Source organism: Manis javanica, chromosome 8 (genome assembly GCF_040802235.1).
Source record: "Manis javanica isolate MJ-LG chromosome 8, MJ_LKY, whole genome shotgun sequence".
NCBI classification, from domain to species: domain Eukaryota; kingdom Metazoa; phylum Chordata; class Mammalia; order Pholidota; family Manidae; genus Manis; species Manis javanica.
Genome location: NC_133163.1, coordinates 22,016,701 through 22,030,917, shown reverse-complemented (window position 1 = coordinate 22,030,917; position 14,217 = coordinate 22,016,701). Strand labels below are relative to the sequence as shown.

The following is a 14,217-nucleotide window of genomic DNA, read 5'->3' as shown; positions in this document are numbered from 1 at the left end:
AAGTTCTAATAAAACATCTTTTCTGAAATATAATTCTTAGCCTTTTAATCCACATAGATAAAAGCATATTTTCCACTGTACCTAAGCAAAATAAATGTAAGAGATTATCCTTGTTCTTCTAAATTACCAAATTTCATATGTTAAAATAAGTAAACAAAGTCACATGAGCTGATAAAGTGAAGCAATGATTCAAAGCAGTTTGTTCTGCCTTCAAAATGTATATTCTTTCTGCAAAGACACAGAAGGCTAAGCACATGTCTATGGGATACATGATTATAACATTTAGTCATTATTGTTATTTCTTTCCAAATGCTAAGTAGCCCATTTAATACTTTGGATAACAGCTGTTATTATCATTATGTGGTATCTAAGTATAGAAACTGAGGGAAAATGGTAATATAAATGGACCTCTATTCCTCAGTAAGATGAGGGCAAGGAAATGTATTATCCTCTTTTTTTCTAATTGTGCTTTCTGAATTTCTAGACTGGAATTTAGTAAAGAGGGAACATGATAATCCATAAATGTTCTAGACAGTTTTGTACTTCTAGGTAGAGCTTGCAGTCCACCCATCCAGAATGACTGAGGACCCAGACATGAACTTCTTTGCGAAATAAAATCAGAGATTAAGTCAATTCTGTTTTCTGCTTCCATGTAGAGCCCAACAGAAATATTTATGTTAATGTTATGCAGTTATGCACACAAATTATCCTATTATTACCATATCCATACAAAAAGCTTATAGGCTATTGCATGAAAAGCATCACTTCATACATTATTACAATTTATTTCCACTATCACCACTTAAAAGGAAAGGAGAGGCATTATTTCCCCTATTTTAACAGGTGACAAAAGTTACACTACTTACCCAGATCTCAAAGCCAGGAACGACTGAACGAATGAGTAGGGGCTACACCTCAGCTCCTGGGATTCCTAATTCAGTTATTCCCGCCATTCTGTACTCCTTTTAACAAAGAAAAGAAGTAAAAAACTCAGATTTAATTTTTAAAAATACAATGAAAGTCTAATGAAATAGAGTTTTAAAATGATTTATTAACATCTGCTGTTAGACCCACCCTGTTATAAAAAGAGATGTTGTAATCTCTGTCCCTGGAGCTATTTGAGAATAGGACAGGTATCTGTCCTTGAAGACTGAAAAAATAACAGATAGGCCAGAAAGTCTCCTGGCTTCCATTCTAAGCCAGTAATTAATATTCATAAAGGATTTACAACCCCTTGGAAGAAGTTCAAATCCTGAAACATTGATATACCTACTATGTACTCTGAAGGGTACTAAGCAAACACAGTCCTAAGTGAGATGCCTATAAGAGCTAATATTTACTGCGGTGGTCTCTGAGAGTATGGCATTAAGGGAATTCTTTGGATTTAATCTATTTATAAATTCTTATGTATTCAGTATGCATTTGTTTTGGAAAAGGGAATAAGTAAATACGGAAAAGGACACAGTATAGAGTGCTGTTTTATTTCCTACTAAAATAGGCCTCTCAGGATGCATACCATTGAAAATGCTATCCTGCCATGCTGAAAGACAGGGGAAGCCCACATTGATGGAGCAATTACTGCGGTTAGGCATTTTCTTAGATGGTTAGAACCATTAATCTTTTTTTACTTTCACCACAACTTCTCAGAGAAAAAATTATCCTCAGTTTATAGATTTGGAAACTGACTCTTAGGTTATTTGACTTGCCTTTGGTCAGACAACAAGATTTCAAACCCTAGGTACAATACTCTTTTCACATGGTCATGATACATTTCTTTTTAATCCTACAGACAACAGACTTGTCCTTTGCTGAGAGTACCAATCTGATTTAATGACTAAAATAGAAAATCATGTGAAGTCCCTAAATGTCCTATATTTATTTGTAGTTCCCTAGTATACCAAGGATCAGTTCCTATTGGATTACTCCTATCTCAAGAATCCACTGTACTAAAACCATCACATCCAATCAATTGGTTTGCTTGTTGACCAAGTTTTCCCATTGGATTAAATGGAAAAAATGATCAACCCCTTGTTTGAAACTAGCATAGTTCAAACAATTTCCCTGAGTGTTCCATTATTGGTATTGACTACATACCTAACACCACCCTGAAATTGTAACTTGTACATTCTAGATTAGACACAAAACAGGAACAGAAATAATTCAAGTTGAATACAGAGAATCTCAAAGAGAAAAACTCTAGAATTATAAATTAAAAGGAAAGGGTTTAAAAAGTCAGCATTTGGCAGGAAATTAATATTGATCATCAAGATGCTAAAGATTCCAGTATCTGTAGATAGAATAATGTTTACAAAAAAAATTGGTGAACAGATATTTACTGGGAACAAAATCACTTCTAGCCATCAGGAAAATGTCTGTTCTTATAAGGTTTTAGTGACTGGCATTAAGGACAAAAAGACTTCTTCGGGTGTCAGTGTGGTCATGTTTCCTGATCTCAGAATTTACATAATGATGCTCAGTTTATATATTTTTTCCTTGTGTGTAACAGCTCAATAAACGTTCCTAAGAAATGACTTCTAACAGTGGAGACTAAAAACACCTTGAAGTATTTTTAAATGATGGTTTTCGTATCTTTGCATTATAACTGTTTTAAAAATTTCTAAAAAAGAGTCATAAAGAACTTAGGTATAGTGGATATCTATTCTTTTGCCAAAGAAAACACAAAATTTCTTAAAATAATTTTATTAAAGGAAAAAAGAAGACAAATCCCTCTTAGCCCTCATACTCCATACATATTTGCATGCACACACACTATGCTCCTAACCATCTCAACCATCCCTGAAAATAAGTCTTTGCCCTATACAGTCACCACGGCAGGACTCAAATACTTACATTTCTAGGGCTTAACTATAGGATAATTTTCATTAACATCATAGCTGACAAGACAAAAATGGGGTGGACGGCTGTTGCTGACCCATGAAATCCTTATTTTTAAAACTGACTACTTTAACCCCCAATTTATGTAAACCCTATTAAGAAATAATTTGAAAATAGCACACTTAACTGCCATAGAAAGTAGTAGTTCTCAAACTTGTGAGTTCATAAGGTTCAGCTGGAGCCCTTGTTGAAAACTGAGACTCCGATTCAGTAGATCTGTAGGAACAGCCCCAGGAACCTTTGCTATGTCAGAGACCCCTATTCAGTAGATCTGTAGGAATAGCCCCAGGAACCTTTGCTTACCATAAATATGTCACGTAATTCTGAAGCAATTTTCACCACACCTTGAGAAACACTTGCTACTATTAGAACTTCAAATATTAACAAGTTCCAGCCAAGCTCTGCCTGGGATTCAAAGAGATCACAATCCAAGCAGTGAATAACCAATGGCTTTCACCCTGGAAATCTAACAATCAGTGATTTAGTACCACACTAGAGTAAAGCAAAGGGAAAAGGCCTAACAGGACAGGTGACTTCACCATGTTCTCTTCGTGAGTGAGATTTTACAAGATGTATCCTGGCTGAATTTCATACATTTGTAAACTTATTCCAGTACTTTTGCAGGCCTTCATCCTATGAGACACAATGGCTTATGTGAGGAGAAATGGAACATGCAGTAAACTTTTATGACATCCTGACCCTTTGTGGCTAAGACTTAACAGAGACTTTGGCCAGCTAGCAGGCAAACCCTCCACTCTGAGGCAAGCCCCATCAACGGAAGTCATAACTCAACCTGTCACAAGTGTACCAACATTACATCTGGACTGTCATGGGCTGTCAATCACAGTGTGACATTAATTTTTCTGAAATCCAGAACCTCATCATGCCAGAAGAATCAGCCACCTTGTTTACCCTTTTTCTTAGGCAATCTTTCTCTGTATTATCATTTTGATCATTAATGTGCTTGGGTTGACAGGAGCCAAAGAAAATTAAAATGCAACCCAGAAACAACAGAAATATGTCATCCTGGAATGGACATGTGGTCTGTCCAACGTAGGTACCTGCTTCTCATGATGAGTAATGCCAGATGTTTCAGAAAAAGATACAAGCCTCTATTACACATCTGCTTTATGCAATTGTGCAATGATATATCACAAGGGAGTTTTCTTTTCCTACCCCTGGATTAGCCATCAGTTGCAGTCTAATATTTTAAGACATCAGCCCTTGAACTCATTACTTTCATTGTGTCCTTTACCACACTCTTTCTTTTAAAAAAATCATAAAGAAAATGATTTTTATCCATTGTGTTTCCTCATAACTCTGGACCAAAGCAATTATACTTGTAGACAACCTTTTCTGGTTTCCATTAAGGATGGCTGGATGTTCGACATAGGGCAACTGTTGATGGTTATAGTGGATAAGTGAAAACTAGCTCACATTTGCAAATAGCTTGAAAATGAAAATACCTATACTGGTAATGCTGAAAGTTGGCATTAGGAAAGCCTTCCAGAATCTGTATAGCTAACTAAACACAACTAAGATAAATCTACAAATAACTACTAACAATTTCAAGAATTACGAACACTAAGAATTTCTCTTTAACTATATACTCCTGAAAAAAATTCAAGAAGAAACCTAACTATAGTAATGTTTATCCATTGTTAACAGATATTTATAGAGTACTTTCTCTGTGCCAGTCACCATGGCAAGTACTAGGAAAATAGCCATGGGTTTTGCTCGTATATAGTCCAAGAGGGGAAATGAACAATTTTTAGGGAAATAGAGAATATAATGGCAAACTGAGATATATGTTCTAAAGGAAACCAGCATGGTTATGATGGAGAAACACCGGAGGAACCTACTTAGAGCAGTCAGGCAAATTTTTCCCAAGAGGTGACATTTAAACTAGGGTGAAAGGTCAAGGAAAGTAAGATCATGCCAAGAGCAGGAGGGAAGTGTCCTGGGTAAAGGGAAGAGTGAGGCCAGTCTTATGGATCGAACCACACTTGGTGTGCTTTGGCAACTGAAAGTACTATCAGTGCGCCTGCGAGTAGGCAAGAATCCAATCTTGGAGGACTTTGTAGGTTATGATAAGGAGTCTGGGCTTTATTATAAGTGAGATGGGAAGACATTAAAGGACTTAAGCTCAAGAAATAGTAAGAATGTATATACATTTCTACAAGATCACACTGGATACAAAGGCAAGAAGGCAAAGAGTGTGGGAGGTCTTTTAGAATAGGGGTTCTACACTGGTATAATGTTCATATAGACATGAACATCTGGGGACCTTGTTAAAAGGCAGATTCTGATTCTCCAAGTCCAGAGTATGGCATGAGATTCTGCATTTCTAACAAGCTCACAGGTGAGGCAGATGCCACTGGTCCATGGACCACATTCTGAATACCAAGGTATGTAAATACTTCTACAGTGGTCCAAGCTTTGGTCTCTTTCAAGATAGCGGCTTGGGCTAGGGTAGAAAACGTGGTAATGGAGAAAATTTGACAGATTCAAGATACAGTTGGCAGTTAGAGCTAATAGATTCTCGATATATCGCATGCCTCTTAACATTACAGCACTGTGTGCAGTGAGACCTCTGAAACAAACATTTCTCAAAGTTAAAGGGGATTCTGAAGTTCTTGTCTCAACACTGGGCATGGATGGAGAGAGCAGTTAAGGAATTAAAGGCAGAAGTAGGAATTCTCCAGAGTAGGCCAGCATTTAGCTTTGGGCCTGGGGAGAGGGTTGAAGGCAGTGGTGGGTGGGATAGAGATGTTGCCTGGGGCTCAGTCTGTGGTCTGTTTGCCCGAGAGTCAGGGAGTTATCAGCAGTGTGTCAGTGAAAGTAGAAGACCACAGAGACCCAGAAAAGAACCTTGAACTTCACAGTCAGAGCCTCAAGTCTTAGTTCTGGCACGTTAGCTCTGTGTCTCTGAAAAAGGAATTACTATCTTCATATATCCGTTTCCTCATTTAATAAAATATGATGTGATGAGATCACGCACATGAAAACATTTAGGATGGTACCTATCACAAGAAGGTATGAATATTCATGAATATCAATCAAATTACACTTATGAGTCTTCATGGGGAACCATTTTCTGCTTCTTTTGAAGATATAAAAAGAAAACCATTTATGCAGTGATAAGAGGAAGTGATTTCATATCACAGAGTATGTCTCTATGCAATACATAATATCTGTGCTCTGGAAAAGATGTTTTCTGACAATCAAATTGGAAAGCCATATATCACTTAAAGACAATAAGTACCACTTTTCAATTCAAAAATAACCCACCCCCCTGTAAATGCTACAAAGGCCATTTCCAATTAAATATAAGTTGGGGTTAATACAGAAGTTAATGAGTTTACCCAGTCCCTTCATGTACCTGAAAGGATTCCTAAAAGATAGCAGACTCCTATGTTATTGAAACTCTTAGGAAAAAAGTTTGGTAAAATTGAGGTAGGCTCTTTCAGGTCTAGCTACAATGCCATTGAGATTTTTTTCTTGCTGCTTTGATATTAGTCTTTTTTTTAATTGAGGTACATACAGTAAAATGTACAAATCTTAGTGTACAGCTTGATTAATTCTGGCATGTATATACATTCGTGTAATCATCACCCAGATCAAGAACTGATATCAGCCTCCTACTGTTTGTTTGTTTTATTACTTGCACTAAGAAAGAGGCTTGCTGGCTTTTTCTTGGTGGCATTTAAAATTTTTTCATTCCTCTTTTCCACACTCAAGAGGGAATGGAAAACAGCTGGTCCCCATACTCTACAACTCAAGTCTGGTGTGAAGTCAGGCTGGCTTCAAGTAAGACTCTTTTGTAATTAACAGCAAATATTTGCATACAAACAAAGTTCCAGAAGTCTCCCAAAGCTGTTTGATCTCTAAATAAGTACAAACTGACCTCTGTAAACATACTCTGCATCATTAATTCATGGAGACTACAATATTCCCAGTGATACAAAAGCAAACTCAGCCTTTTAAAAATCATAAATTCAAAACAATGAACTTCATAATCTTAAAAGTCAGGGGCTTTATAGCTTTCTTGGAAAAGGGAAGAATTTATAGAATACATCTCATGTAGCCCTATGAATCTGTTTACTTGCCGAATCCTACGCCTGAAAGGAATGACCAGAACCTACCATGTGTACCCCAGGCAGGGCAGATGTCATCTCCGTCCTTCCATCCCTCCCTCCTCTCACTCCCTTCCCCCAGGAGAATAATTCTCAAACCCCTAAAGGAGGTCTCTGAGATGTCCATTGGCAATCCACCATGGTAGAAAAGGAGTAGTAATTTGGGCCCTTATTACTGTGGGCACTCTCTTAGGGAACAGTTAGGACCATACCCAAAATGCCACAGGCAACTCTAGCCCTCTATAAGAACTTCTCACAAAACATTTCTGAATAAGCCCATTTCTGAATAAGCCCATTCCTCAACTGCACAGAATCTCTCAGACTCAGAGGAAACATCCAGGCATTTCCCAGTACTGCAAAATGACCCCTGTCCTCCTCTATTCACAGCAAGAACACACCATCAGGGAACTGAATTTTCCAGTCACACAAATTATCCACATCCTACAAACCAGTCCTCCCCTCCGCTTGGTCTCAAAATAAATAATGCCAAGTATTTGGGTTTCAGAGATGAGAAACCTTTCAAAGGACTTAATTTTTAGGCAGTTATCTCTCACCTCTACTTCTGCAATGGCCTTGATCAGGCTTTCCCTGCTTCCAGTCCAACCCACTGAAATCCATCCTACACACTGACCCCAGAGGGAGACACCCAACGCACAGGTAAGACCATGGCATTCAGGCAAAGGTCGAGAGCTTGAACTGATACATAAAACCCATTGATATCCTTGTCTGACTTCCTTACTACCATATTTACCCCACTAATCCTAGAAGCTAACACCAGTCATGGCATTTAACAGATATTCCATAAATGTCTGTTGAATGAGTATGTATTAGTTTTTCATAATCACAGAATCTCAAAAATGGAAATCAAGGTAAGAAAGTGGGGAAAACAGAGTGAAAGACAAAGATGCCAAACTGTCAACCTTTTGTCACATCTTATTCCCCAGAGCAGGTATAGTAAGACCTGAATAAATACTCTATCACAGCCTCAGAGCTTCTGAGTTCACCATCATTTCCCAAGCATACGCAGGGAAACCATATTTCACACCAATGCATCATTACAGAAACAAAGCAAAGCTGTGCTCTAGGTTTTAAGTAGAATGGAATGGAATCATCTTTTCTGAACACAGGTTTACTAAAATGGATTTGGTTACATATTTTCCAGTAATCCTATCTCAGTACCCATATCTGCCTCCCTGTGCCCCCGTCCCCCCGACACACAGGATTTTTTATATTGCAAATCGTAGGATATAAGCAGGGTAGAGCTTACTCACCCTTAACTGCTGTTCCTTCTTGGCTGCCCCTAACTGCATTATAATCACAGTCATTACTGCCATAATGATAGTAATAATGCTTTGTGCTTCTACAGCACTTCTCAGATGATCTCAAAGCATGACTGCATTGTGACTGTAAAAATTAAGAATGTTCGCCTCCTCTGGAGATGGTGTTTATAATAAGGGCGGGAGCTCACAGACTTGTCTGACACCCACAAGTCAAAATTATGAGAAGGCTTGCACAGATTTGTTTCTTTTATTTAGCTAGGAAAGGGTGATTTTTATGGACACAAGTCAGAACAAGTCTCCAGAGGGGCCCATCAAAGAAGAAAGACCTATTTCTTATCCAACACTCACTGACCTTATCAAATACATTTTATACTGACAAGGAGAAAGAAATGTTTTAATGCTTCTACAGCTTAAATGTTCAAAGTGCCTGTCAAGTCATGACAACAACAAATTGACCAGATGCCCCATCTAGTCTTGGTCTCCAGCCTCAGGCCAAACTTTCTGTATGACTCAAACTTCTCCTCGTCCCCACTTCATGGGATGCTTTCACAGATCCCCCAATCGGTCTGCCAGCAGTCTGTGGCCATTATTATAATTATTTTCCCACGATCCCAGGGAATCACTTCAGAGACTCTAGAGAACAGAAGGAACTCGATTCACCCTTCATGGGGACAGACACGTCTATGAGAAGGCTATCAAGTCATGAGAGGCAGTCTAAATTAGAAATTTCTCTTACCCATCCTTCTAGAATATATTCAATATCTACCAAGTACCAGTGAAGGCAAAACATTGGGAAAAATAACATGTAGAGATGTATTCTCTGTCCTTGGGAAGCAGATTCTTGGTGGACCATAGATCATGAAAGAGGATAGATAGTTGGATCTTGCTTCTATAACGTGACGATTCCAACATGGTAGCAGAAGGGCAAATTTAAAACACATCAGATCATATTGCTCATCTGTTCAAAACCTTTTGTTAGCTTCTCATCACACTTAAAATGATATCTAAATTCTAACCATGATCTACACAGGGTTCCTGGCTTTCCTGCTGCCTCCAGTCTCATTCTTTTCCCTGTGATCCTTCCACTTAAGGCACACTGACTTCCTTTCTGCTTCTCTAAAAACCGAAGCTCGATCTCATCTGATGTTTTCTGTACCTGCTGTGCCATCTTCTTCTAAAGCCCTCCTACATACCATTGTATGACTTGCTCCCTTATTCCATCCAACTCTCTCCTGCCATGTCAACTTCCCAGAGGCGGCTTCCTTGACCATCTCATCTAAAATGGCCACTTCAGTCTGTGACAGTTCATTCCTATCTTTTTAGCCTATTTTATATTTCTTCACCATACTTATCTCTACTTGACATTTTATGTTTGTCTGGCTGATTGATCACTGTTGGTCTCCTCCAGCAGAATATAAGTTTCCTGAAGGCAGGGATTTTGTTGCATTCATCACTCTAACTCAAGCACCTAGAAAATACTTGGCACATACTATCTGGTCAATAAATACTTTATGATGAATAAATGAATAGCAGAGAGGTTCTCTACACCCACACTCCACCTAAAAATAACATAGAATCACCTATTTGCTCCCAGTCGCATAGGGTTTCTTTAAGACCCTCAAAATGGGAAAAGGGAAGGGAATGGATTTTTACCTGTTGAGCCCAGACACATTGATGTGGGCTGCAAGTAATATCTACGTGGCCATACCATCCTCTACTATCCATAACCCCAGATCTCTCTTTCTCCTTTACACCATAGGCACTATAATTACGATTTTATGAATGGAGACTGGCTACTCAGTCATGGGGAAGCACTCTTCATTGACGTGTGTTGCCCCATGGACAACTGCACCTCTCTGTCTATATCTGCTCCTTCTGTTTCTCTTGAGCAGGCTTAAACTTGATGCATTCGTATGTCCCAAGAAAGTTTCCCCACAGGAGCAATAACATGAACTGGATTGTTTTCACAGAGCTTCGTGTCTATCTTGCTAGTCTCCAAGGGTCACATTTTTATATCCTGCTTTCTTATGGGGAATTTGAAACTATCAAAACAAGTTTGTGCTATGACAAAAGAGCTTCTTGGTTGAATTCATCAATGGTTTCAGATGCTTATCTACAAACACACATGTTCTTCTTGTGCAGAACATTAATGGGAAAAACGTAAGGGCACGAAAGCTCAAGCCTTCCAAAACGGACACACAAATTGTGAGCTATGCCAACCAAACTGGTGCTTCTGAAACTCTGATAGGTTCAAATAAGTCTTATAACTTAGTGTAAATATCTCACTCATAATTGCCCCTAATTCTGTATGAAGCTACCTCCCCAACAAAGATCATTCCCTCCTTCCCACCTCAAAGCCTCATAAGGATATTGGTTCCCATTGCCAGCAGGCACCACAGTTCCCACTCTATGTCATGTGACAAAACAGGTTGATGACACTGTCTTTATACCTCTTTCCAGACAGACATATTATGGCATGGAAAGGTAAAGAAAACAGGAAAAGAATTAAAGGGAACTGAAGCTGAGAGGAAAGTGTAGGAAAGGTGAAAAGAAATGAGGAGAGATGGTGGCTGGTATAAAAAAGAACAAGTTTTGATGAACATTGATCTATATTCTGGCTTTTGCCATGTATCTTTGTCCAAATGGTCTCATCTCTATAATGGGCATGATTATATTTACTTTGTATGGTACATGTAAAGATAATGAGATATTGAGTTAATGAATTAAGTTTAAATTAGATATTGAGAAGAGCCAGCATTGTGTTTGACAGAGAAAACCCTCTTTCAGTGTAGTGTAGGGATTGTTATTTATTTTAGAATAAGAGATTGGAGAGAGAGAGAAAAGGAAAAAGAGATGTTCTCACCAAATAACATGTCATTCTCAAACCAGATTATTAAGAAATTTCTATTTGATGAAAACCTATCTGGATATTTCAGACTCTTTTAAACTATTATTTCAACTACTCTGATAATTCTATAACATATAGATAGAAAGGTGAAGCTGGCCAAAATAAAAGCTGAAAATTTTTTTTGTGCACTGTGATTCTCAGTTCTAGAGGCTTATCAGAATTGCTTGTGGCATTTTAAACTAAATCAGTTCTCAGACCTCACCTCCACAAATATTTTAGTAGGTCTTGGGTAGGGCTCAGACACCTATATTTTCTTTTTTATTTCCACAAGTATTCTAACAGCCAAACAAGGTTGAGAATTGTTATTATAAACAGTACATAGAGTTGTGCATTCTGGCATTATAAGGTTCCATCCCACCACAGACCTAAATCAATGTAAAACATCAGTAGAGAAATGAATACACATTCTACATAGTAACTTTATTAGATTAAAACTTGCAATTGCAAGGCTTTTATTTTCTGCATCTATTTACTCAAACTTGCCCTGTGTTTATTTCCATCTGTAAAACCAAGATGTGCTCTATAAGAAAGACTATGGAAACACAATAAACCCCTCCCCTAGAATGTGCTCCAGGTTTTTACCAGTCTTTCATGGGCCTACATAGTGGCATTTATAATTTAATGACTTCTATTTCAAACATGTGGAGAAGCACAGGGCTGAGAATGGGGCATAGACTGTGTAAGTAACATCATGTTCTCAGGAGTGATGGCAGTAACATCACATAATTTGACATTTTGCTTCAATTTTCTTGGCTGCTTCCACCTGGGTAAGCATTGATTGGTATGGAGAATGAATTATTTCACTTCAGGATGAGACATCAGGGAATTAGAACAATCAAGTGAGCATTTCTTTGTGAATCAAGGCTAAATGTCTAATGTATCACATTCCAATGAATGACCTTTCATTGCCCATTGATGCCTTTAGAGTTGACTTGTCATTCACAGTCATAGCTTTGTTCAAAAAAACCATCACGTCCACTGTTCCAAAAGGAAAATAGTTATAAAAACAAAGCTTTTGTTCTTATATCATAAAGTTAACCATTTTGTAAAGCTTGTTTGCAAAGCTCAAAAGAGGTGATGAGGCATTTGTTTTGAAATATGTGAGAAAAAATTTTTCCAAATAAATTTTAAAATGAAATGCCAGAAACTTGGGAAAATGTGCTCACTGGGCCAAGAAAACACAAAAGAATGGATGGTGATGAGAGTCCCCATCTCTTTCATCAGGTTTCACTTAGCTAAACAGTCATGTAATTGCAGATAAACAAAGAAAGGAACTTACATTTAAACATGGCACATTCCTAACAGGACTTCTCAGCATAGGGAGTAAGTTGAGAAGAACACCAGTGACTTATAATTAAAGTGAAGAAATTCCATTCAGATGTAATCGTAAAGGGAAATGACAGAGACACAAAAAAGAAATGAAGAAATTTTTAAAAATTTAAACCCACTAAACCCTTAAAGGCCTGAAGTGACCCCAGATTATTTAAAAAACAGATTGGCCTTAAAAGAATTATCCTTTTGATAGGAAAGTTACATCAACTGAGACAAAATCTGAGAAAAGAAGGCCATGTTGGTAAGAAACGAACAGCCATTTTAAGAGCTTGCCAATGTAGATAAGCTCGTGCATAAGGAAGGTGGCAGTTTATCAATTCTTTATTTACCTTTTTAGGACAGGTGGGGGTTGGTGGTACTTTTACAGGAGATCCCAACACTGAGTTCATCACTTAATCTTAGTCTTAAATTTAAAGCAAAATCACTTTTAGGAAACCTGAATATTTCCTGTTTCTCGTTAACATTTGGATATAATAGAAGTTTCTATTTGATCATTTCTTTTTATTCCATGGTACTGTCTAGGAAGTCTGTCTCTCCCTCCCTCTCCCTCCTCCTTTCTTCTCTGTATTTCTTTCTCCCTCGCCTTCTTCTTTGAATAAGGAAAAAAAGATCCAGTGTCTTTTTATTATGTCCTCAAGATGTCTAAATAGAAACATGCCTCCTGAAAGAGACTGATCTTTCATTGAAGTAATCCTTCACAGTTTTTTGAAGATGAAAGGAAATTACAGAAACATGGACATTGTGATTCAGGCAAGGATGCCATCGAAATATTTGTATGGGCTGAGAGTTGAGAGGTACAACATGGATATATGGCAAAAGAGTGGCCTGAAATGGAAAAGGAGAGAAAATAATTATTTACCACAGTTATCTGCACCATGAGCTTGCCATGCTATCGAAGTATTGGACTCCTGTAGGGAGCAGACATCTAGGGTCCTTCAGCTTCAATTTTTTATTCCCAAACCTAAGCCACTGCCCCTAAATTGACTGGTATCATGGGGGCTAAATGTACATCAGAAACAGCTAGTTCTATTGTTTGAATACTTGGAAACCTAAAACAATACATTCAATGTGTATATGTTATGAAAGACTATTAAGACTTTTTTTTTTAACCAGACTTCATCAATTAAGTCTTGAGAATAGTAAGCTCAGAATCTTCACTCTTCAGAGGCAACATGAAATAGTGGAAAGTGCATGAATTCAAGAGCTACAGAGACTGCATGCACTTTAGACCATGTTCCACCACAGGGCACGTGACTTTGGAAATAACAGTAACTAACATTTACTGAAAATGTAGTATCTGCCAGGCGCTGTTTTGAATGCCTGATATTTATTATGTCATGCAGTCTATATAATAGCTTAATGAATAAGATATTATAACTTTATTATTATTAATGTTGAACAAATGCAGAGTGATCAAATGGCTCATTAGTGAAGAAGCCAATATTTGAGTACATGGTGCTGTCGCTTTAGCCATGCTCTTCACCTCTGTGCTGCACCATTCCTCTACATATTTAACTTCTCTATCTGAGGCTCAGTTTCCTAATCTATGAAAAGGGAAGGACAGTGATATGGATTAAATAATACACAAAATGGCCTTGGATTTTAAATAGTACTACCGTTATGGTGACTTTGAATTCCAGTCATGAAGAAGTAATGTAGACCAGAC

The 14,217-nt window shown here is 37.8% G+C and overlaps 1 protein-coding gene across 4 annotated transcripts in view; it reads right to left on the bottom strand.

Moving 5' to 3' along the window:
• DIO2 (iodothyronine deiodinase 2) overlaps window positions 1-14,217 on the bottom strand; it is a 227,482-nt gene that overhangs the window by 90,747 nt on the left and 122,518 nt on the right. For all 4 annotated transcript variants that reach the window (XM_073242035.1, XM_073242033.1, XM_073242030.1 and 1 more), the window contains one exon: window positions 867-962. The gene's annotated coding sequence lies outside the window, so the exon portion shown is untranslated. The remainder of the gene's footprint in view (window positions 1-866; window positions 963-14,217) is intronic.